Source organism: Cygnus olor, chromosome 5 (assembly GCF_009769625.2).
Source record: "Cygnus olor isolate bCygOlo1 chromosome 5, bCygOlo1.pri.v2, whole genome shotgun sequence".
In the NCBI taxonomy this organism is placed as follows: domain Eukaryota; kingdom Metazoa; phylum Chordata; class Aves; order Anseriformes; family Anatidae; genus Cygnus; species Cygnus olor.
The window spans coordinates 6006101-6030809 of record NC_049173.1 but is presented as its reverse complement, the minus strand read 5'-3'; the positions used below and the strand labels follow the sequence as shown (position 1 = coordinate 6030809).

At 40.6% G+C, this 24709-nt stretch overlaps 1 pseudogene; it reads right to left on the bottom strand.

Annotated features, from left to right (window-relative positions):
- Window positions 1–14708: 14708 nt before the first annotated feature.
- On the bottom strand, window positions 14709–17767 carry LOC121070539 (annotated as a pseudogene).
- Between the last annotated feature and the right edge of the window lie 6942 nt (window positions 17768–24709).

The following is a 24709-nucleotide window of genomic DNA, read 5'->3' as shown; positions in this document are numbered from 1 at the left end:
AATACTTTTATATACTTTTAAAAATACTTTTCCTAATTTAAATCCTTAATGCAATACTGCTTAATATTTCAAATTACACATATTAAACATTGAGAATATTTAATGGAGTGAGCAAGATATAATTTATATCTAATAATACTAAAATGTATAACTGTATTCAATAGGACATGCATAAGTCTACTTTAATACCCATGTTATGACAAACACTATATAAATTCTTAGAAATAACTACATCCATTTTAATCTGAATCCCTAATAAAATTTAACACACTGGCATATGCTTAAAATTTCAGATAGGCCAGAAGGATTTCTGTTATAAATTGAATTTGAATTAGAAGTATTATAACCTTTTTGTAAGCTTGTTAAACTTTGTTATTCAGAGACAATAAAAAGACAGATTGGGGTATCCAGTGTAAAACCTTGGGAACACTACCAAAACAAAATACTGATAACATTTACTGAATTTCTTTTAAATGAAGTTCAATGGTATAAATAATAATAAGTGTCCAGCCTGCTGGAAGATAAATGCACATATCTCAAGCTGTGTGTGTTCTCCAGGTTCCTTGACTTAAGATTTATTCACCCTGACCTTGAAATGTATCTCTGGCAATCTGATTAAAACTAAATGTAAGGTAAATAGCTTCTCTGTACAATTCACTAAGGTCTGTAGAAGATACTTACTTTTTGGCTGATGAGTTTCATCCAGTCCTCGTTTTCCAAGTCAACTACAGTTTTACAAAGGTGATGATTCTGTTTTGGAATATGTAAATCTTAAATAAGAATTGCAGGGGAAAGCAGACATTAGCTTTATTTCTTCACAAGCTCTGCAGTTTGTGTTTCAAAGCTCAGAGAAGGGTTCTTGCCTGCCCTTATTTCCTATAATTTCTCTTATACTCAAAAAAAATAAAAAAGAATGTAAGTCAGTGCAAGCTTTAAGCTTTTTAATGGAAAGGGGAGCATGCTAATTTATTTCTCTGTAAGTTCTAAGAGTTTTCCTAGTCATATAAAATAAAACTTACTAAACAAAAAAGTGTTCAAAGTAAATTCTGCCAACCTCTGGCTGCCTTTTCCAGATTATCATAGAATATATAACTGCAAGCATGTGAATAGTCCTACTGGAACTAATAGGAGTCTTCACCTGCTTAAGTTAGGATGTACATAAACTATTTGCAGACTTATAACTTGTTTTTTGGCTTGCTTCTTTTTAGTTTGTGAAAGGGATATTAATCCTGAACCTCCAAGTAATCATTGTGTGTATTTCCATAGTTTTTATGTTTACTTTCTTTAGAATGATGAATGCAGTAGTAAATATTTTTCTTACTGACCTTTCTACTCTTTAAAGATAAACTGAAAAAGTGATTTTTGGTTTTGAATGTCTCTCTCTATATATATATGGATAATAACACTAGAAACAGATGCTTTATTGCGTTTACTAACCATTAAGGAAGATGGAGATTGTAGGACATTATTCTTTTAAAGAGAATTAGTGCAAGTTAAAAAAAAAAAAGCTTTCTTTCAAGTCAGATCATGGGAGTTATTTATTCTCTTTCTCCTGATGCCTGAAGTTAATTTTTGCTATTTTGAGATCTGTAAGATGGCTTTCCCAAAAAAAAGATGTCAGAATGAAATCTGATTCCTCAGATTTACTCAGTCTTTTTGTTCTGCGATACATACCAGCCCCATCATTTGTACAGCGGTGTGGCTTTCTGGAAAGCTGTGTATGCTGGATGTATGTTATCCACAACTACTTTTCTGTGGCTCCTTTGGAAGTAATTCCTTTAGACAATATGGCCTTAGGCTGGCAGAAAAATGTGGCATACTAGGTAGTTTGCTTCTTTCTGGGTGACTATCCCTTTAAAATAAAACCATCTACTTTACAAAAAAGTACCGTGTTCCTATATGTGCAAGACACCTATGTTTTCCAGGGGGCAAAGGCTTCTCATGACATTTCTGAACTACTATTAAGTGTGCAAGCACAACAGTCATCCATGTAATGAGTTTTATTAACTGAAGTATAACCTTCAATTTAGGTACCCTTCCTTTATGGCAGCTAAATATATACTGCAAGTAATTTCAAAGTTGATACATAGCTATTTATTGTGGCATTAAATCAATATAAAAGTATTTCTTATCAATTTTTTTTGTGCATAATGTGGTTTGGATTTTTTGAGAGTGCTAGTCTTCTTCCAGTATTACTGCCTGTGAAGGATAAAACAGTCTATGAGACTGAAGATGCCCTTGGCTTTCAGTTTGTATAGGATATTTCTAAAATCAAGAGCTGTGAGCTGAATTCTTTTTGTTTAACAAAGCAAGGTTTTCCTGCTTGCAGTTAATGCTGAAAACATCTTGATTATGGAAGCAATCTAGTTAAATATTTTATGTTTTGGGAAAGACTCACTTGCCTTGGAAGTCTCTTTCAATTGCTGTGTTTTGAGAATCTATCACTGATCTGAGGAGAAGGGGACAGAGAAAGAATTACAAATTGCAAATTTCTGTACTATTTGAATCGTAAGTGACAACCCAGGATTGACTATGGGATGTTTAGTCTGACAGGGTGTAACAGTCCTGTGGCCACACAGACTTCACAGTTGTCATTTATACCACAATCCATGGCCACGTAGATTTTGTGGTTATAAATGGAGACAGACTGTGTGCAAGACATGCCACTCCAGCTCCACACATCCTCATACTGCTAGAGCTTCAGATCAGTTTGTAGCTGTTGCAGTACTATTAAAGTTTGTATCATCTGCATGTAAGCCAGTGAATGCTGTGTCCTTGAGCACTTCACCCAATTGAGAATGATCATATTCACACACACTAGTTATTGAAGACTGGGTTCAGATCGCCTCCATCAGGCATCTAACTTTGCAACAGATTCTTGACCCCCCCCAAATTAATGCAGAGGTTTAAGTGGAACATTTGAGAGGAGTAGGTGTCTGGAGGTCTCTAGAGGATGTCAGCACTCACTAAGCAGATAGCTGCCAATGTTAGCCATTAGGAAACATCACTCCAGGAGCTGGTCTGAGCTGCTGGCTTCGTGCCCTTGATTCCTGGCTGTCCATAAGGTGCCTCCATGCACTCAGCAGTGTTGCTTTTTTTTTTTTTTTCTTTTTCAAAAAAGCAGACTGGTGAGGGAAGATCTCAGTGTGAAGATTCTCATGTGAAATTCCCACGATATTTAGGAGTGCAGCTGTTGTGTCTTAGTATACACCACAATCATCAGTTGTTCTTACAGCAGTACAGACCATTAGGCCCGCTGGTGAATCTCCCACTTCATGTAAAGGAAAGCATTTTTAGCCTACCAGTTAAAGGCCTAGAACATCCATCCACATTCTTCATCTTGCTAGCAGCGAAGAATGGATTTTTGTCACTGCTAGAATCACAGTTAGGGGACAGGACTGTGTTGGGGTGCTAGGGGTTAGGGAAAGACAGTGGAGAAGAGATTCTCTGTTCTGGAACACGAGCCAACCACCAAAATGCTTCCGAAGAGCAGAGCTCTTACAGGTGGCAGTACTTGGACAGTAAATGAATATTTTGGATGAACTGGTTGCTCTTGAGAAGAAGTTGTGAGCATGCCTGTGTTTAAGCCTGTCCAGGTCTGTCCTAAGTAGTAAAACTATATATATATATATATAACTATATATAAAACTATAAAAACTACATATATATATATATATATACATGCACATGCATAAATGGTAAAGTGCTGTTCTTTGCTGGTGCTCAGGATACAATACTGTTAATTAAGCTTCATTAGTTTGATGTCCAGTTTTTCTGACATGGGTTTTGATCTAATCTTTCAGAATTCTAAAACTCTGCCTTTTTTTCTTTGTATGTGCAAGTACATTTAAAAAGGATTTTCATAATTTCTTTGTGTCCAGCTTCTCTAATAAGGTTGGACAGATTCTCACAGTTTCTGTTGCTAATATGATTCCTGGCAAATAGAGCAGAAGGTTCAGGAGAACAAAAGAAATGATCTAATTTTAGTAATGGTGCAGACTGAGTCTGTCATTTTTCTCTCTTTTTTATCCTCCTACCCTTTCTGAATGTCAGAACCTCTCCCAACACTGCGTCTTTTCAGTTTGAATTGAATTCTTGTTCATTGTCAAGGTCTGGGCATGATGAGTTTTTAGATATTCCTCTGAACAGAGGCTGTAGTATTTGAGAGGTTTATCAGTGAAATTCTGACTTGTCATAGGCGATTTTCAGAGAATGAACCACTTCCAGTGGAGCTGTTTTTGGAAGTCAGAAAACCATATATCCAAAATTTCACTTAATATATATGTCATATTTATATTATCCATTTTAAATCTTAAATCAAAGTTGGAGTCTAAGAAATACACTGCAGTGTGAAGACAATTAGAGAATTTAGCTTCTGAAAGACAAAGAAGGTTACATTTAGTGCTGTAGGTCTGTTCAGCTTGCAAGGTGGTCAGACCCGTACGTACTGAGGTTCTCTGGCCTGTGCATAATTTAAGTATAAGAATTGCTACGAAAGCCTTAACATAAAATGTATTCTTTCAAAGGCAATAGAAATACCGTTATGTTTTAAATTAAAGATATGCTTACAAACTTGGCTAGATTTGGATCTAAGGGGATTGTTCTTGTGAACTACAGTTACGTTTGTCTTAAGCAACCTTTATTCTTGTGCTCCTGTTTTGGATCTGAGAAATAAACAGGCTGTATTTGCAATCTGGAGGATGGCAATTACAGATAACTGATGTGCAGAACTATACAAGAAAGCAAAGAATAAAAAGCAACATAGTTTGAAGTGAAAATTGCTTGAGCAGTAACAAAATGCCAACATCTTTTCCCATATGTTTATTTACTGAGTACCGTAAAAACACCAGTATGATTAGAAATGAATTATAGCTCAACATTTAGAGACGTAATATATTACAAGATGAAAAATAAAGCCAGCATAAAGATTTATTTTGTTCCAGAACAGGTCTATCTAAAAAATTAATTCAATCTTGCTTAAAAATGGACAATCATGTTTTCAAATAAATCATTCCTAAACATCTAGTTTCAGTTTGTTTCATTTTGTTTCGTTTCATGTCATCTATATAGAAGGGAGCTGGCAAACATTGCAATTAAATCTGTAAAGCCTAAAACCGTATTCATGTTAAAATAACTTCCTTTGATGTAACAGACCACACTATTAGGACTAAAATTGGGTTTTGGAATACACTCAATGTACTTTAGAATAGTATTTTCAACTGCAAATGCTCAATAAATAATTAGGCAGACCTCCTACCTTAACTGGAAGCTGGCAAACATCATTCTGATTTTCAAGAAGGGCAAGAAGGAAGACCCTGGTAATTACAGGATTGTTAGTCTCATTTCAGTGCCCGGTAAAATTATAGAGAAGATTATTCCAGGAGTTAGTGAAAAACACCTGAAAGACAATGCCATCATTGGTCACAGCCAACACAGGTTCAAGAGGGGAAAGTCCTGTTTAACAAAGTTAATTTCCTTTTGTGACAGGACTACCCACCTAGTTGACCAAGGGAAGCCAGTTGTTGTAATTTTGGGGTTTCAGCAAAGCTTTTGATTCTCTTTCTCATAGTACCTTCTGTGCAAAATGTCCAGCGTACATCTAGATAAGTACATTGTGCAATGGGTGAAACATTGGCTGATGGATCAAGCTCAAAGGGTTATAGTAAATGGGGTTACATTGGGCTGGTGGCCAGTCACTACTGGGGTTCCACAGGGTTCCATTTTGGGGCCAGTTCTCTTCAGTGTTTTCATAAATGACTCGGACACAGGACTTGAGGTTATTCTAAGTAGGTTTGCAGATGACACTAAATTGGGAGGAGCTGTTTACGACCTCAAGGGTAGGGAGGCCTTTCAGAGAGCTCTTGGCCAGTTAGTGGTCAGGGCAATCACCAACAATATGAAATTTAACAAAAGCAAGTACTGGATTCTGCGCCTAGGATGGAGCAACCCTTGGTATATGTACAGACTGGGGGATGAGAGGCTGGAAAGCAGCCCACAGAAAGGGATCTGGGGGGGCTTGGTTGACAGCAAGTTGAATGTGAGTCAGCAGTGTGCCCTGGGAGCCAGGATGGCCAGCCGTGTCCTGGGCTGCGTCAGGAAAAGCATTGATGGCTGGTCAAGAGAAGGGATTGTCGCGCTCTGCTCTGTGCTGGTGCGGCCTCACCTCCAGTACTGTGTGCAGTTTGGGGCACCACAGTATAAGAAGGACATAAAACTACTAGAGAGTGTCCAAAAGAGGGCTGCAAAGATGAGGAAGGGTCTGGAGGACAAGACGTATGAGGAGCGGCTGAGGTCCCTTGGTTTGTTCAGCCCAGAGCAGGGCAGGCCAAGGGGAGGCCTCATGGCGGCCTGCAGCTCCCTCACGAGGGGAGCGGAGGGGCAGGCGCTGAGCTCTGCTCTCTGGGGACAGCGACAGGACCCGAGGGAACGGCATGGAGCTGGGACAGGGGAGGGTCAGGCTGGGCGTTAGGGAAAGGTTCGGCACCCAGAGGGTGGTCAGGCACTGGGACAGGTTCCCCAGGGCAGTCGTCACGGCACCGGGCTTGCTGGAGTTCAAGAAGTGTTTGGACACTGCTCTCAGACACATGGTCTGATTTTTGGCTGGTCCTGTGTGGAGCCAGGAGTTGGACTTGATGATTCTTGTGGGTCCCTTCCAACTCAGGATATTCTGTGTTTCTATGACTCCATGACTCTAACTCGTGACTGATTTAAAAACTAGGCTGAACAATTTTGAGATTGAGGGGGTATGGCTTCTGAATTTTCTGTCTTTAGAAATATATTTACATTGCTTTTCCTGGAATCATTAAGCCTGAAAAAAAATTGAAAAGCTTAAATGCATTCCATTAAATGGAGCTTTAAAAAGCCCTGTGCTAAATAGGGTTTGCAATGAAATATCCCATGTCTCTTCACCAAGTACCTCATCATTTAACCAGGAAATGAAAGGAAAGGACAAACCCATCCTTATTTCTCTCCTGTTTTTGCTTTCCATGCCCAAAGAGGTTTAAATGTTTTCACAGAGAGGCTCAGCTAAATGCCATGTTCAAGCTAGGACAATGTCCTGTACCTGCCTGTGGGACTGAATACGGCATGTTGAATGGTGGTGGCTGCTCAGTGGTGTGGCTGCCCCCATTACGCAGTTGTCCATGCCCATTGCACCAGGTGGCATGAATGAGGGACAACTGCCCCCTTCATCCTCCTCCCTCTATTGCCACAGTAAATCTATGCATGGCTGCCAGCCCACCCCTTCCTGGCAGTGCCCAGTATTGCTTATCCCTTTTCTCTTTCTGCTCTGGTGCTTGGCCATTCCTCCCACACCACTTACAGTCATGGTGCAGCACAATACTTTTACTTAAATGACTGTTCATGAAATGCTTCTTGTCAAGGAGCTGGTTGGAAGACTAGAAATGGGCAGAAGGATCTGAGGTTGCTGATGGTTTTCCCCAGAAAACAAGAAGGTCAGCTATCACAGGCCTCTATGTTGGGTACATGGCAATGGTTTCACAATTTTACAATACCTTGCACATGTTTCAGTCACAGGATGATTTTCTGGCCAAGCTAAGGCATCTATAGCCCTTTTGGTGCAGCAGGGCCTACGGCACAGGCTCAATCACCATTTCAGCCAGCTTTTCTCATTGCTACCCCATATGGTTCTCATCAGGGTGCTAATACTGTGGCTAATGATGTTCGTGTTCTTGAGGCACATTAAGAAATACAGCATATAACCCACACATAGAGCTCAAATTCTGCAACAATAATGTTTACTTTGGCAGGACTTTGAACACAAACTCACTTTCACTCCAGCTGGCTGGTGTGATTCTAGCAACTAATTCAGCTCTTCCAGTGGCAAGAGTTTGTTGATACAGCTTGTTGCTCTTCCTGTTGCAGAACACATCGATAACCTGGAAAAAAAATGTCTCAGCAATCACAGAATCACAGAAGTGCTGAGGTTGGAAGGGACCTTTGGAGGTGTTTTAGTCCAAGCTCTGCTCAAAGCAGGGTCAGCTAGAGCAGGTTGCTCAGGGCTGTGTCCAGTTTGGTTTTGAGTAGCTCCAAGACTGCACAACCTGTCTGGGCAACCTGTTCCAGTGTTTGACCTCCTTCACAGTATTTTTTTTTCTTATGATTAAACAGAGTTTACTCTATTTCAATGTCTCCATTACTTCTTGTCCACTTACTGGGCATCACTGAGAAGAGCCTTGCTGTATTTTCTTACTCCTTCACTTCAGTTGTTTGTACACATTGATAAGATTTTCCTGAGCTTCTTCAGGCTAAACAGTCCCAGCTCCATCAGTCTCTCCTCGTACAGCAGATGCTCCAATCCCTTAACCATCATCATGACCCTTCACTGGACTCATCCCAGTATGTCCTAGTCTCCTTTGTACTGGGGAGCCCAGGACTGGACCGAGAACTGCAGATGTGGCCTTACCAGCGCAGAGGAGAGGACGAGGATCACCTCCCTTGGCCTGCTGGAGATGCTCTTCCTAATGCAGCCTTGGAGGCTGTTGGTTTTCTTTGCTGTAAGGGCATATTGCTGGCTTATGCTCAACTTGTTGTCCACCAGGACCCCCGTGGCCGTTCCTGCAAAGCTGCTTTCCAGCTGTTTGGTGCCCACTGGTACGTGAGGTTGTTCTTCCCCAGCTGCACGGCTTTGCAATTCTCTTTGTTGAACTTCATGAAATTGCTGTTTGCCTGTTATAAATCTTTATAAAGAACCATTTGGGATAGAGTTGGAGGGATGAAGATTTAATTATCTCAGGTTCCCACAAAATCCACACACCATTAGTTATCTGTTTTTTAACTTGTGACCCTCACATCACTAAGACCATGTCATTATCCTGAGCTCTGGATGCTGTCCGAAATCTGAAAAGAAGACAAAAACAATCCATAAAATTACTAACGTTTAAAGTTTATGCAGAAAAGAAACTGCAGGTATTTAATTCTCTGTTTTGTTATCTGAGTTCTAAAATATTGTATTTGTAGCATTTCTGTTTTAACAACAGGATACCTGCCCCGAAATAAATGTGTGTAAATCAAAGTCTATTGGTTATGAACGTATCATTTATTTTCTTTATATTTATACAACATAGTTTCTTCTGTCAACCATGCTTTTTCTGCAAGGTTCTTTCCAACAACAAGGCCTCACTGATTCTGTCCTTGGCTCACCTGCAGTGAGGAAGTAGTGTGTGTTGTTTCCTGAGTATATGAAGTGTTGGGAAATGCTGGCTGCAAAATGTCACAGACTGCTATCTCCATCAGGTTGCCAGATGTTCTGAATACATCCAATTTTGTCTTTGCCTTTATCATTTTACATGTTGTTTTGGGTTAAATGGGACTTAGAGCCTCGAGGAGCAGACTAAGAGGGCTGCCGTTCTCTTCCTTTACCCGTGCCACTCACACTGAATAGTCATCGATTCCCAACATGGATTTACATCCAACTGCGAAGACTTCTTATGTTGGGCCCTACCTCGAATGCACACTTTCTGGTCTATAATGGAGGGCTCAGACAGTGCATTAAGGACTTTGGGAGCATAATCCTGGTTTCTGGGGATTCAGTAGTGAATATGCCTTTGTGTCGCAGGCAGCCTGTATTTTCAACCCATTTGGAGGTCAGGAGTACCCAGGCCTGTTCTTTCATCTACGCCGAGAAATTGAAGTCCATTCAAAACCCTCTAGTCTCCTTTCATTGTCCAAACTCATTGAGTATTTTTAACAGATAAATGTAGTTTACTTAGTTTTTTAATATACTTCTTTGGCTTGAAATGTCTTTGGTTTTCTTCAATTTTTATGTTACAATATTATCAATAACGCCCCAAATTAGATTTGTCAATAAGATATGCAAGGATAACATTATAAAGTGGACGCATCTAAGAAAGGAGTAAAATTGTTGCTAAAATTCATTTAGGATATTTACAATTAATCTACTCACTCCTACCTCCATTGTTTGAGCAGGTCAGGCCATAGGGTCTTCACAGCAGGGTGGTATGAATCTCTTTGTGTTATAATTATTTAAATAAAAGGCACAAATGCTGCTTCATAGACACAGCTCATTTGTTGTAAGTAGGTCATAGTTGTTACGGAAAACATAGCAGCAGTCACACTAGCGATAGGTTTCAGTTTGTTGAATAAGTCCTGCTAGCATTTAAGAGTTTCTCCCCCTTTTAACAATCCCATTTTGAAGTCAGGTTATTCATGAATAATGTGTTTTTCCTTTCGAGGCTGACATGCTGACCTGATATCTTGTCAGCAAAACTGCTGAATTCCGGTTGCTGAAGGAAGCGCCCATGAACTGGACCGTGGGATTAAGAAGAAAGCAGAGGTTTTAATGAAACAGACTCCATTCTTTGGAGGGGTGAAGGGAGGTAAGGGAAGTTCCTGTTGCTTATGTGATTATTGCTAATTACTGTGATTGAACATCATGACATGAAAATGTAGTGCCTGAGGTAAAGCCTGTTTGCTTCCGTTCCTTTTTTCAGCTGTCTCGTGGTGCCCTCTCGAGGTAGGAGAGCAGCCCATTTTATTTGCTGCTTTACAGCAGCTGGAACTGAAACTGGAAGCACAGACCTTGGTGAAGAAATTGAGAAATCACCATTTGCTTTGGGAAAAAAATTGATATAACTCCATGTAACATCAGTGGTTTGGGGATCCTGCGTAAAAGCGTATGCCAATCCCTTTGCCGCCAGCTTTTCCATGAGATTGAACTCGAGGATGGACACAAAAAGCACAAGGGATGCTTCTTTGCAGTGCCCTGAAGTCTAGCACAAAATGCATCAGGACATGTTTGGATACTAAAGGAATTAGGAAACCTCGACATTTTAGGAAGGCCAGCGCCTGGGCTCAAGTTAGAGGGCGCTGTGCTTGTGGGGAAAGCAACCTGTGTATGTCCCTCCTGGTGTCTGATCACCACCATTCTGTGAAGGACTGCAAGCTGTAGCCTTCAAAAGTGTCACTTCAAAAGAAAGTCACTTCAAAAGTGACTATCAGATGCTTGGGCTGGAAACATCTCTTGCCAGGTGACAGCAGATTGTCCTTCCAAAAATGCATCTTAAATCCAACAAGGCACAAGGATTGGCAATGCGTTGTGTCCTCTAGAGTCATAGAATGAATTACGTTTGTTTTGGACTGGGATAGGGTTGAAAGTGAGGATGTCCTGAGCAGGGACATCCCATTTGACAGGTGACTACACTATGGGTGCATGCTGAGTTATTAGTAGGCCCCCCTGCTGTTGAGTGAGATATATTTAACCTCAGTATGCAGCCTCTGCTGTCATCTTTCACGGGATCCTTCTGAGTCAGTCCAAGGTACTTCTAGCTGATCCCTTTCAGTGCTGGTACAGGGGTCTGAGATTAGACACAGGAGGCAATCTCTGGATGCCCCGACAGCGACAGTCACTAGGAAGTCTGTCCATTTGACCCCAAACTCTGTTTCTCTGTTTCTGATGCTCCGTTCAGACCGGATAGCCACAGAGGGCTCGACGCGACCTCGCATTCAGACCTGGAGCAAGCAGAGGCTGTGGCACCCCGTGGAGGTGGCTCACGCAGAGCCTCAGCGGGCACGTGGCCCACCAGCGCGGTGGGGTGATGAATGCAGCTCTCCTTGGTTGCTCCAGCAAGCGATGCAACACCTTTTTTCCTCCTGACAGCTGTGGTTTTCTCAGGCACCTGAACTGGTAGGCACCTGGGGAGCAAGATTTTCTCAACGAAGGGTTTTTTGTTCTGATTTTCCTCTGCTGTTAGCATAGAAGGCAGCCTTCATGAGCTACAGCCCCTCCTCCATCCCATCTTTTATGTGCAGCTTGGTTTTGGAGTTTGGAAAGCTTTTCACACATTGATTTTGTGCCCATATTGGACACATTTTAAAAATACCCTTTTTAAAAAATAGTCTCTGCTTCTCATAGATAACTTTTGATGGGGACGGTTGGAAATAAATGTAAACAAATGCTGAACAACATGCTGAATCTGACAGCATAAATCCCCTCCACAGAGCTGTAAATTGAAGACTCAAAGCTCCTGTTGTGTTGAAAAGAAGGACTCTTGGGCCCAACAAGGGGTAAGATGTTAATAAAACCTTTGTTCACTGTTACAATAGGGACCAGCTAAGTGTGGTATGGGGTTTCTGCCAAGTTAACCCTGACTTACTCCCATTGTCACAAGTACTGCTAAGAAACCCTTTAACATGTTGTTAAAGGTAGAGAATGAAAAACAGTTGATACTTTTCATTTCAAATGTTGTATTTAAAGCAAAAGTGTTCATTTTAAAAACATCCTTTATTCCCTTCCCCTGTTGCTACTCTAGGTGCCTTAATGAAAATTCACATTTTATGTGGCACTAACTTTCTTTTTGTGGGGAAAAAAAAAAGAGTTGGCTTACATGGTTTGAAACTGCCACTGTCTTTAATATTGCTGGAGTCTTATTTTCTTTAAGATGAAAGTGCAGGTGTTCTGAGCCCCCCTGAACAGATGCAGACTTGGCTTATTTGATTGTTTCCTTCCCTGTGGTCTGTTAGTCTCTGCCCATCTGTGGTCTTTTGCCCTGTTGTTGGCTCTTTAGGGCAGGACCCCTGTACAGCACGTTCAGATCCATGAATGGACAGCATTGTTAAGATAACTTGAAAAATAACAACAAAAAGCTGTGAAAAATAAGACAACGTCCAATGAGCATTTCAAATTTTTATTTCTTCAGTGAAGAAAGGTAAAAGAAAGCCAGCTTCTGCTGGCTTTTGCAACTACGCTGCTAGGGAATCAGAGCCTACTTAATGCTACATGACCTTGGAAACCTTCTGGATGAATGTTAGGTTTTATAAGGAATTGTTTTAGATGCATCTCCACTAGAAGCCAATAGTGGTACGACAATTAGTAGTACCATCTTGACAACTAGGGAAGAATGGAAGGAGAGAGGCGGCGGGTGTAACCTGAGCACTCTGGTTGCGTCAGGGTGTCTTGAAGATTAGGGCCACAGAGGTTCAGTGGTGTCATGTTTAAAACCAGGCTGGCATCATAGCCGCACCCCTTCCAGCCCTCATATCCTCCCCTGATCCCCTCTGTGCCACCCACTTATCTAAGGAAAGGTGGCATCTTTATTCTGGTAGAATTAACTAATAAAAATACACTTCTGGTGAGTTCAGTTATAAATGTTTCCTCCCATTCTTAAAATGGTTCCACTTGTTTTCTTGGCAGGACCTTAAGGATCTCTCCTGAGAGTTCCTTTCACGTAGATGTGCAGAGAATGAATAGTTTATCTCCAGCTCCTGCTGACTTTCATGAATGATTTGATGTAAAAAGCTAAGTTGGACTTCTGCGGTCTTGGATAACTTAGGAGTACCTAAGAGCAGCTTCTAATAGTCCAGCCACAGACCACAACACCCTTTCTACTTTTAGGGGCCTCTCTGGCCTCCACTCACCTGCAACCTTTCTTGGCAATTTCTGCTACCTTACCTTTCCCTCCTTTTGGGCTCCCCTCAAAAACAAGCGAGTCTCTAGAGCTTATGACTGGCAGAATTTCTCTTCTGAATGCAAGCTGTTTACTTAAACAAAGAAGATTTGGTGGGACATATGACTGTGATTTTTACCGTTTCTTGTTCACCTCGCCAGGTGTATGCCAGAAAATACGGTGCTCGCTCCTGAAGGTGGGCAGCTGTTTTATGGGGTTATTCATCTGGCCAGTCTCATTGCAGGCAGACAGAATTGCTTATCTGAGTAATGTCACACATGTGCCTAAATGATTGCAAGAGACTGAAAGGAGTTGGGAGGAGAAATAATAGCACTACTTCATCTCTCACAGAGCAGTGCCAACAAAATAATGAAGCCATGTGAATAAAGAAACAACATAATAATCAAGCTCTAAACATTTTTGGAAAATTAGCACTTCTTCCATAACAGTTACGGCTGCTGGGAAAATGGTACAAAATATTAACTGTCAGGTTAAGCACACCTTAATCAACATGTGCTGAGTCCCACTGATGTGTCCTCAAAACTGTTACTTAAGTACTTGTTAAGGCCAATTAAATAAACAAAATTTTAAAGCCTAATAGCATAAACCACATAAATAACATAAAAGAGCCATAATGGCTGAATGGGTGGGTGTTCAGCCCTCCCTGATTTAAAACAGTGAAGTGAAAAATGTTGGAGCCCTTGAAGGTGATTTCGAAGACGAGGAAGTGACTGTGCTACACAAACAGCAATCAGAGACAATTAAGAGAACTGGGACAAGTGCCTCATTCTCTCCACAGACTGCATGGGAAATTGCACTTTACATTTCAGTCTCGTTGCATTTAAAATAAGGCCCCCAGCTATGTCATTTTTCAAGTCCAAGTCAAATCAAAAGATATTGCTTAAAATCTTCCTATTACTCCAGAAGTGAAAGGAATGATTGTCTATGCTGATGAGCCTAGAAGATTGTCTCGGAAAGAATTTGACAGTTCTGTCTCCTGGTCCCATTATAATGTTATTACTGCCCCTGAAGAAGGCTGACAGAGCCTGAATACCAGAATAAATACTGGGATAGTTTAGGGTAGCTTGGCCGCTGCAGATTCCATGTTGTTTCCCTGCACAGCGGAGGAACTGTGTGCTACGCTGTGCATGTGCTTTCTTTTAAAGCTTAGTCTGATGAAGAATCTTAGAAAGACTGTGTAGTAGCAAAAATAACAGAAAATGGGGAAACAGAAAATAAAGGCAAGCTGAAAATATGCCATAAAAATGGAAAGAATGAAAATAGGAAATTCTGGAAATAATATAATCAGATACCTGTCTAATTATAACCCTATTTTATAACCCTATTTATAACCGTAAGTTCTTTTTCAAGAACTTTCTGGTAAGCATGGAAAGGTTTCAGTACATAACTGAGAAATGTTCTGAAGTGGTAAAGTTGCCTCACTTTGGTAGTCTTTTTTTTTGAAAAGACGGGAGCACATTGAGCTGTCAGAGATCTTGTAGCTGGTTTGATTTGTCATAATATGTTATGGTGCCTAGAAATGAGCACCCCAGTTTTTAAAGGTGCTTAAATACAGATTTAAGTGACTGAGTTTCCCATGATGCAAACCGTAGAACCATCTAGGTTGGAAAAGACCTTCAAGATCAGCAAGTCCAACAATCAACATGACCTACCGAGTCCCATCACTGAACCATATCCCTCAGTGCCACGTCCCCACATCTCTTAAATGCCTCCAGGGACAGGGACTCCACCACTTCCCTGGGCAGCCTGTTCCGATGCTTGACCACTCTCTTCCTAATACCCAGTCTAAACTTCCCCTCGTGCAACTCAAGGCCATTTTCTCTCATCCTATCACTTGCCAACTGAGAGGAGAGAGCCGCACCCCCCTCACTGCAGCCTCCTTTCAGGTAGAGAGAGAGGTCTCCCCACAGCCTCCTCTTCTCCAGACTGAACAGCCCCAGTTCCCTCAACCACTCCTCGTAGGTCTTGTTCTCTAGTCCCTTCACCAGCTTCTTTGTTCACAGGCATCCAGATGAGCAGTTTGTGTTACATCTGACATTTACATTTTATCACTGAAAGTCACATCAGTGCTCCTCCAGATGGATCCTCGACCTTCTTCTCCTCTTGGGAAAATATATTTCTTCTTCATCTGAATTATCTTCTGTGATTATAGGCATCCCGATGTGCTGAGTAACTGTTTTCTTTACTGTTTGCATCTCACCTTTGTCTTCCACAGAATTTCTTCTCCTTGTTGGCTGTGGTCTTATATTGTTGGCTTTTCTTTGTTTGTTTTTGTTTCCTTTTTACTTTGGAGATTTCTGATAATCCAGTCCTGATTTAGAAGATTCTAATTTTACTTGATGATGTCTTCTGGATTTGGAGGCCCCAACAACCACAGAGTAAGACTTGTACTTGATTCTAGCCAATGCACTGGCTCTTTCAGCACCTTCTGGTCCTAGTGAAGTCCCTTCTTCCTTTTTGTTTGGTATTTCATCAGTGTCTGTAGCATTTAGGAATAAATTCATTCTTTTTTTGCTGCCATGTTATGACAAAGCTATGTCTTTAAGAGTAACTACAAATTCATCCTCTATCAAGCCCAGGGCCTTATCTGGCTGGGGTTCATCACCTGATATGACACCCTTCATTTTCTGATAGCACTCCTGGATATTCATCGGTTCCTCCAAAACATCAGTAGCGATGATGCTATTTACTCTGTTACTTGGGTCATGCTTGTCTGCGTATCATTTGTGTAACACAGAACCTTTTCCTGTTGTTTATCCTGTCAGCTCTGACTGAGACGTAACTGGGAAGCAAGCCGAGCACACGGAAGATTTCCTTACTACATCAGTGAATATGCAAGACAGCCGTGTACTTCAAAAGAAACAGAGGGGCTGGAGCAGGGACACGTGCTAGAGGTAGCGCCCGGTTGTGCTGGCTCAGGAGCAGTGCCCAGCTAATGCCTGCGCCTATCCTTGCCCCTTGGTGCAGCCTGGGAGAGCCCGGGGGGCCCAGAAAACCCATCTCAAGTGCCACTGATCTCCGGCTGCGTGCCAAGGGGCGAGCAGTGGCCGTCATTTGCTGGTGGCAGGAGGATGCAGGGCTCTGTCTGCTTTGGCTGGCTGCCTGGACGGTGCCCAGTAAACCTGCCCTGACCTCTTTGCTCACTGTCAAGGAAACTGTAAGATGGAGGGGCTGTGTTGTGGACACAGAAGTGATGCAAGCTTTGTCTTAGGGCAGTTTTCCTAAGGAAGCATCAAAGTCAATCTTATCTTACTGTTTTCTTTGCACTTTTGTCTTTCATAGATTTTTTTTTTTAATGCAAAAGGTTGTAAATGTAAACAAATAATTAAAACGATAATACCAGCTCTAAATAAGTTAATAAAGAAATTAATATATAAGACCTCTCCACTCGGATATGATCAACTCCATGCACCAGGTGGTCTTAGAAAAAAAGAACCTAAATCAATTATTTCCAGATGAAAAATGTAAACTTTTACTTTTCACTAAATAACAATTGACTGAGAGATAAATTATCATTACAATGACTACCTGGTATTTGATTTCCTCCATGTAATGCATAGGCTACCTAGATCTCTGAAAAAAAGAGAAAAAAAAAAAAAAGTAATGCCATGTTGATTTGTGAAGACTGCAGAGCAAATATGCTTCTTGAAACTAAGAAGAGCTTGGGAACGAATGAGGTTGCTTCTGAGGCAAGGGTTGCAGAAGTCATTTATAAATTTTGACGAACCCAAAAATTCCTTCCCAGTGTGGTGTCAGAAAGTAAGTGCATCTAAATAATCATTCATGTACGGAACTACACAAAAGAACAAGTACTGAAAAGCTACATGCTCTACTCTCAGAAGCATACCCTGGTACCCACACTCACATTGGATATGTCTCTACCAGGAACCTCATTCATTTCAATGGGACTTCCTTGGAGCATTCTGTTGCTTTAAAACAGCTTTAGCAAAAATAAATTCAGGGGGCAAATGCTGGTCACAGTAAAACCAATGGGAGTTTTGTGACTTAGTTTGCACATTACGTGATAACAGCTTTTCTTACATTTTCATGTACCTCAAATACATAACTACTAATCTAAGGAATCTAGTGATGGACATAACATTGATGTATATAAAAATGCAATGTTTTTATTTTATATTGACTAGTAACTTTATGGCTCTGAATTAATCTCTGTCCTTTCCTGAGAGCTGAAAGGCCACTGGGAGCAAGGTACCAACCAGGGGCAGCAGTCTAGCAAGAGAAGCAGTGGTGTCGCTGTAGAGGGACTTCTGGCAGACAAAGCGGCACTTGGGGTTACTGAGACTGTCAGTCCAAATCCACATTGCTTCGGATAAAGACCGGGCCAACTAAAGAGCTGGCGCCATGCCATGCAGGCAGATGGACAGATTGGTGAGCAGCGCAGGGGCTGTGCAGGAGCATCAAGTGTGGATTCTGAAGGCAGCGTTCCCAGTGGCGAGACTCCAAACAGCTGGCCAGCCTGCATTTTTTAAAAACAATTTCTGTTTTAGGAAATGTTGCAGTTTGTTTGGTTCTAGATGACGTAACGTACCGAACAAAACAGGGAGAGGAAGGGGTATTGCTAGAGTTGGCTTGAGCTGTACAACAAGAAGGAAACGAAGAATGGGCATTCTCTCTGAGCCCCGCAGAGAGTGCGAATGAAGAACAGTAATGGATTTCCCCTTTGCTTTGCTGTCATAGGGCAAAACAGATCCTGTACACTGCTGTCCGAGCAACAGCAGGAACGCCAAAGCTTCTTGGTAGCAATGGGGAGGACAAATCTCACCCTGGATTCAGAAGTTGGAATTTATCAAACTCACACTTCAATGTTTTTCTCCAAAGAGGATCAGAGACAGGGAAGGGGCACTGTGGGGCAGCTCCTTTCCCAGCACAAGGGTACTGTTTACCAGACAGGATACACTTGGCCTCCTGCCTTATTGCAAGCTGGAAAACTGAAACTCAAAGGCAAAAATCTGGTGCAAACATATTTTACTTCTGAAAAAAATAGTTTAAAAAAGATTCTCTGAATTTAAAATATTTAGCTTTAAGCAGTTTCCTTCTTGGCACACTGAACTTTAGACAGGAAAATTAAAGCATTGAACCCTAGATAAAATTGGGGCTGCTATGCAGGAATTTGAATGATTGGCTCTCACATGCATCAGCATCCTAGCACCTTCCCAGGCAGATACCCTATCCCAACTGCTACGTTCTCTCTTTTACTAGTCAGTCTGTGCTGCATGTCAAACTCCACTTCTTCTCTATGATTCATGTATTATTTCTTTGAAAGTACAAGGTTGTCCCATGCGTTTTCCAGTGTTGATGCATATTGGGCAGTCAGGTCTAGAGTCAGCTCTTGTTCGTGCTTTAAATCAGTTTATACTTAACCTGGGAACAACTCACGTAAACGAGGACAAAAAAAAAAAAATAGGGAAAAAGAGGGAGATAGAACACAATCAGTGCACTTGAGATCATGTCCAGTCACAAATTGGGTTAGAATGGAACAGGATGAGTGAAGGGATTGATAAAGGGCACAAACTTCTAATTTTTGGAAATAGTTTAGATTTACTAAATCAGAAAACTATTACCAGCTAAGAGCACTGATTTATTGCTAGGCTCATTTTTATGGGTAACAGAAGAAATGACACTAGCTGACACCGCTGTTGTTGATCTTTGCAAAAGAAAGGTGAAGAAGCATATTTACTTGATCTGGAACTTTTGTTCTCACACAAGTACGTCATCAGATTAATGTAGGATATGAGTAGGGCCATGTATATCCCAATCACAGAATAACACATTAGGATTGGATTCTGTTAGTGGAAAGAAAAAAGAAAAAAAAAAGCAACTTTTAATCAATATTAACATGTTACAGATCTTTTATTTTATTTTTAAGTTTATGTAGAAAGAAATGCCTTTCCAGTAATGCACTTGCCTAAGACCGCTGTTCTTTTATCAGAGACTACCTGTACCCATAACTTGGTGCTGAGATGGGCATGCAGCTGCAGTTTCTGGGCTTCCGCAGATTATGCTTACGAGCTTAATACCAATTATATGCCTACAGTACATTAAATAAAATGATTACATTGAAAGAACACAAAGGGTATGAAGCTGCCAGTGGAGCAATTGGGCTAATACTGTAGGGTGAAACCTAATCTGAGCGCTCCAACAGCACCTCTAAAGCAACTGAACCAGGAATGCTTCTGGTGCCACCTTAGGACAAGCCCTTGGTATGTTCCTCCATCTTCTGCGACCTTCACAGTTCCCACACAGAGGTAACATGTGCAAAGCCTAGGTGGCAGTGGTGTTGTGCTCAGGGGGTGTCTGATTTGGAACGCCAAAGGACCAAGATCGTGGCTGTAAGTGTGAACATTGTCTGACTGTTGGCCCTGTCTTGGCTTGCAAAGACCAAGCGCAGACCATTGTGCACTGCCAGCAGAGAGAAAGAAAACATTGCCATGACCCCAGTGTTGTTGCAAAAGGGTGAATCAGGGTTTAAGTCTTCTTTGGCTTGTTTAAGGTCACGGATTCTCTCTAAAGAAACAAAACAACACACATACTTGTGTGTACACACACACACTAATTAAAAGAATTAACGCAGGACTTTGTGCCGTAAACCATGATTCCTGTTAAGTGGAAATTTGCCGTATGCTCTCCAACACTAGACACAAACAGCAGCCATTTTTCTAAGTTAAACCTCAGTTTTGCTGCGGGATTGCAGCGCACAACGCTGGCTATTGACTGGTTTAGCTTAGAGCATTAATGTTTGTACCAGGGACTGCATGTCAAGGTTACGTGGAAGAAGGTTTTGGAAATCCTTTTTCTCTCAGGCTGCTGAGCTTTTATTTTGAGGAGAAAGTAATACAAATAATAAAATGGTGGAGGTGCCAGCAGGCTTAGTAAAGAAGACTGGGGGGTTTATGTCGTCTTTTTTTTTTTTTAGCAGTCCAATTATGTACCACATAGCAGCAACTGGGCTAACAACAGCCATATGATGGAATAGCTTGTAATCCGGTTGTGGGTCTAGCTCCATGAGACAGACTCCAAGTAGATGAGTTTTAAATCTCCTTAGAATTAAGAAGGGTTTGGCAACCAAATTAATTGTTTTGGAAAAATCCTCCTTTATGGATTGCGAAGAGGATAAAAAGGGAAAAAAACATGTCATCTGTAGTGGTTAGTCAGATGTTCTTTTGGAGTTACAACGATTTCCTCTCTAATTCCTCTTCTTGTTGACATTCCCCTTAAAAGAATAATGAGGACTATGTTTCGTTGCCTTAGTGCTACTCATCCCTGTGTACACTACGAAATCTTTGCATTAAGCTACACTATGATTCAATCCATTTGGGTAAGGCAGGCATTAAAAACAACTGCACTCAACTGTAAGCATGCATAAAAGCAAAGAATAACTGATACGCTACGATACAAGTGATAATAATTGCTGGTACCCTGTAAAGTAGTTTGTTTCAAAGAGGTGATTGGGCCCAGACAACTGAGAGTATGCACCCATCAGGTTTAGCAAGACTGAATTATTTTAGTCTGGATTTTTAATATTTATGTACTTACCCTTTTACCAGCAAGGCTGCGATGCTTTGGAAAAATATATTATGTATTATTAATGCCATGTTTAAATCATGGGAGGCAATTAAACAATCACTGTGTAATTGTTTCCCAGGTGTATTTCTTTTGTATATGTTTCGTAGATATATAATGTATTCTCGCAGAGGCTACCTTACTTAGTTACTCAATGCTTTTAAGGTATTTTGGTTTAAAAAAAAAAAAAAGGTGTGCAGAAAAGGTATTATTATTTCACAGGTGGCATAAAGGAAGCTTCATTAAGGAGGCTGGTACTAATAGTCCTTTAATACAGAAAGCCAGGAGATGGTTCTTCACATGGTAAATTAAACAGTGAAATATGCCAATTTTGACTTGATTTCTATCCTGCTAAACTACCCTACATTCATTTGCTTCAGCTTTAAGCCCTTCCATTCTAGTATTCTCTAGCCCCGGTTACAGAATTGCAGCTTGCTTTTCACCTATCTTCTAACAGTTTAACATAGATGTCTGGGTCCAGTCCATTGTTCCAATTGTATATAGTTTAAAAAGCTCTGCAGTATTTTACTCTTTCCATTATATCTTGGCTTCCCTGAGCGCTCTGCTCGCTGCATTTTGCTTGTACTGGCTGTTTTCTAAACCCATTTATGCCTTTTTTTTCTGTACACACTTGTTCATTGGGGAGCTTAAATTGACTTCTCTCCATTCTGTTTCCTTAACTAAAAATGCACCATTAAGGTTGATTGAAGTCTTTTGAAAACACTTCATAAAAAATGAAAGGCCATAAGAAATTAGGCTACCAGTGTTTGCAAATACCTGTTTTCAGCCAAATTGATGGGAAAGAATAAGAACTGAAATTTTAAAATGCTACTGATATATATTTGCTACTTAATTTTATGAGAATAAAAAAAACATATGTAGAATATTTTGAGGAATAAAATATCGACACATTAACAAAATACGTTATGCAGCAGCTTTTTGTCACAGAAAACCTTTTCCCCCAAAACATCAGGCACAGTTCTGAGAGAAAATGGCAGAACGAACAGAAATATCTCGACCAGTGATTTTCATGCTATTTTTTTTAAATTCTTTTTATTCTCAAATACTTCTCTTCAGAGAATACTGAAAACTATTTATTTCTACGAAGAACGTTTAAACTATGGAATAACATGTTTATCAGGAATAGTAGTTCTCAAGAAATTGCTTTCCAAATGGGAGAAAATGAAAGGTTAATTAAATCAGCGCAACTTTGAGTCTCCTTTCAGCACAAAAACATCTGTGCAGTAGTTGAGGATATTAAGTATGTATTACATTATGCTCATGTACATTTAATAAACAAAGCAGCCTCATTTCACAAATCAGCCAACAGGAATAAGGCAAGTCATTGCCAACCGCATGCTGAATTGCCAGGGAAACTTTTATGGACATATGGAAATGCATCTTACTTTAAAAAGAGAAATATCAAGAGGGATTTGCAGAAAGTTAAAAGCAAAGCAAGTGCTTTAGAATCAAAAGTGATTACACTGCAAATGGCAGCTTGCTTGTCAGAGCAGCTGAGACTGCTCCCTCACCAAACAAAATACTAATCGTCCAGCTGTTTCCAGACCCTCCTATTACAGCTGCTTATCATTAAAAAATGTACACTTTGGAAATGTATAAATCTCTAAAAGAATAATTATTCAATTCTAATTTCATCTTAGATAATTTTTCAGACAACTGCCAAACATGCTTTATTTATAGGATATACTGCTTCTCTAGCTTTTTCTCTTTTCAGAAATATATATATATTCATTCTGACAGGCATCTCACGAAGTGGAGACATCTAAAATGCAGAAGCCTTTCAGTATATAACTTATGTTACAGAACAGTAGCAAAAAATTAAAACTGTAAAATTTACAGTATGCAGATAAGAGTTTTTCCAACAAAAAAGTCTTAATATGGGGAAAAAAACTAACTCCAAGATCAAACTCATGCTTAAATTCAAGATCAAACACACTTATAAATGAAAGCTGTTTGCAGACTTTGCCTTTAATAGTACAATCCATGTAAGATTTTTGTTCCTTTTTATTTTATAAAAGCAATAGACTAAGCCCACCAGACCTCAGATGCAGTAGTTATTTTACGGTGTACGTGAACACAAATTGTAGCATACTGTATCATTCCCTTTAAGAATTCTCCCGTTAATGGAGGAAAAGAGCAGCGAGATCAACAAGAAAAGTAGCTAAGTACAAGGAGGTCATTCAGAAGCTATGAGTTCTGTAGCAGAGGTACAAGAAAACCCTGTCAGCTTCCATCCCATTAAACAAGCTATGAGCTATGTGTTAGACTCGCTGGGATTACCAGCAAACCCCTACCAAGATGTGTGCTAGTTCTTGCTCACATCCTCTATCAATTATTCAGTTCCTTTTATGCAAATAATGTTTCATAGAAGCGATGGAGGTCCATAATGGGAAGAAGAGCAACATCCATTCAGAAGAATTAAATGGTAGATGAAAAGTGTGACACTTTACAGACAAAAGCTATTGAAATGGCGCGGCACCAGTGCCGCTTAAATGTCTGCACACACACACAGATGGCGAGATTCAAAGTTTTGTCTGCTTTTTTTGATGATCAACTTAATACAAAATTAAATAAGAAGGCAATAGACAGACTCCTGCATTCACAGCTCTGCCCAGGAGACTGCTGCAGACACGAGGCCTCTGTAGCATATCTGCCTGTGCTCTTCAGGCTCTAAGCTTTCATTTTCTATTTTACAAGGAATGTTTGCAACAAGCCAACACAAATGGTATTTATACCTTTAGACTCAGGAGTCAGGAGAAAAAAGGATGCAGGAGTGGCCCTTAGTTATCAGGAAAAACATCCCATTGATTTCAATGCATGTACAGGATCAAAATTACTCTGCTGCAGCACCACTACAGTTCAGTGGGCCAAATTCACTAACGGTGATTGCAGAGGTAATGTCATTCCTGTCACTGGAAGTAGGCCTGCTGAATGAGATTCAACAAAGATGCTCCAAGAAGGCTTGCTTTCTTCTGTGATTCTTCCCACAGAAGAGATTGACAAGTAAATGCAGACAATCCTGGGCACATCCAGCCAAAGAACTGAGCACGTCACTACTGAAAGCCTTTAAATCCTTGTCTGGGATTTTACTCTGAAGGTTTATCCCTTTTCTTGTCAGCAACCTAATTATAGCCTTCCTGCTGAACTGTCTGTGGGCTGTTTGACCACTTAAATCTGGGTCTGCGCTGGCAAGACTGGGCGTGGTGATACCCCACTAGTGCCTCACCACTGCCAAGGCTGTGATGGAGCTCATTGTGAGCATGAACAGGCAGGTCAGTGGTGGTGAGGAGAGCGTCCATCATCCTGTGTGCTCCAACATCATTTAGAGAACCTCAAAATAACCCTGAATTTTACACCTGAACAGCAGGGATGATACGGTTTGAAGGTACAGAAGCACAGATATAGGATTGCAGTCTCAAGGCGTTTATCTCTTTCCTGCTGCATCCCCTTTGTCCCCCTTTACTCCTCCTCTTTGCATGTTTTGCAAACAAAACATTATTAAATATTTCGACTTGATTTTGGAGACAACAAGTAAATGTTAAGAAACTTCTCACTGCTTCAATCTGTATTTCCTGGAACTCACATGCTATTATCTCTCCAAGTCTCCCCAACATAGAGAGATCTCTTCGAAAAGCTTTGTAACACAAGTGTCCTGTATATTT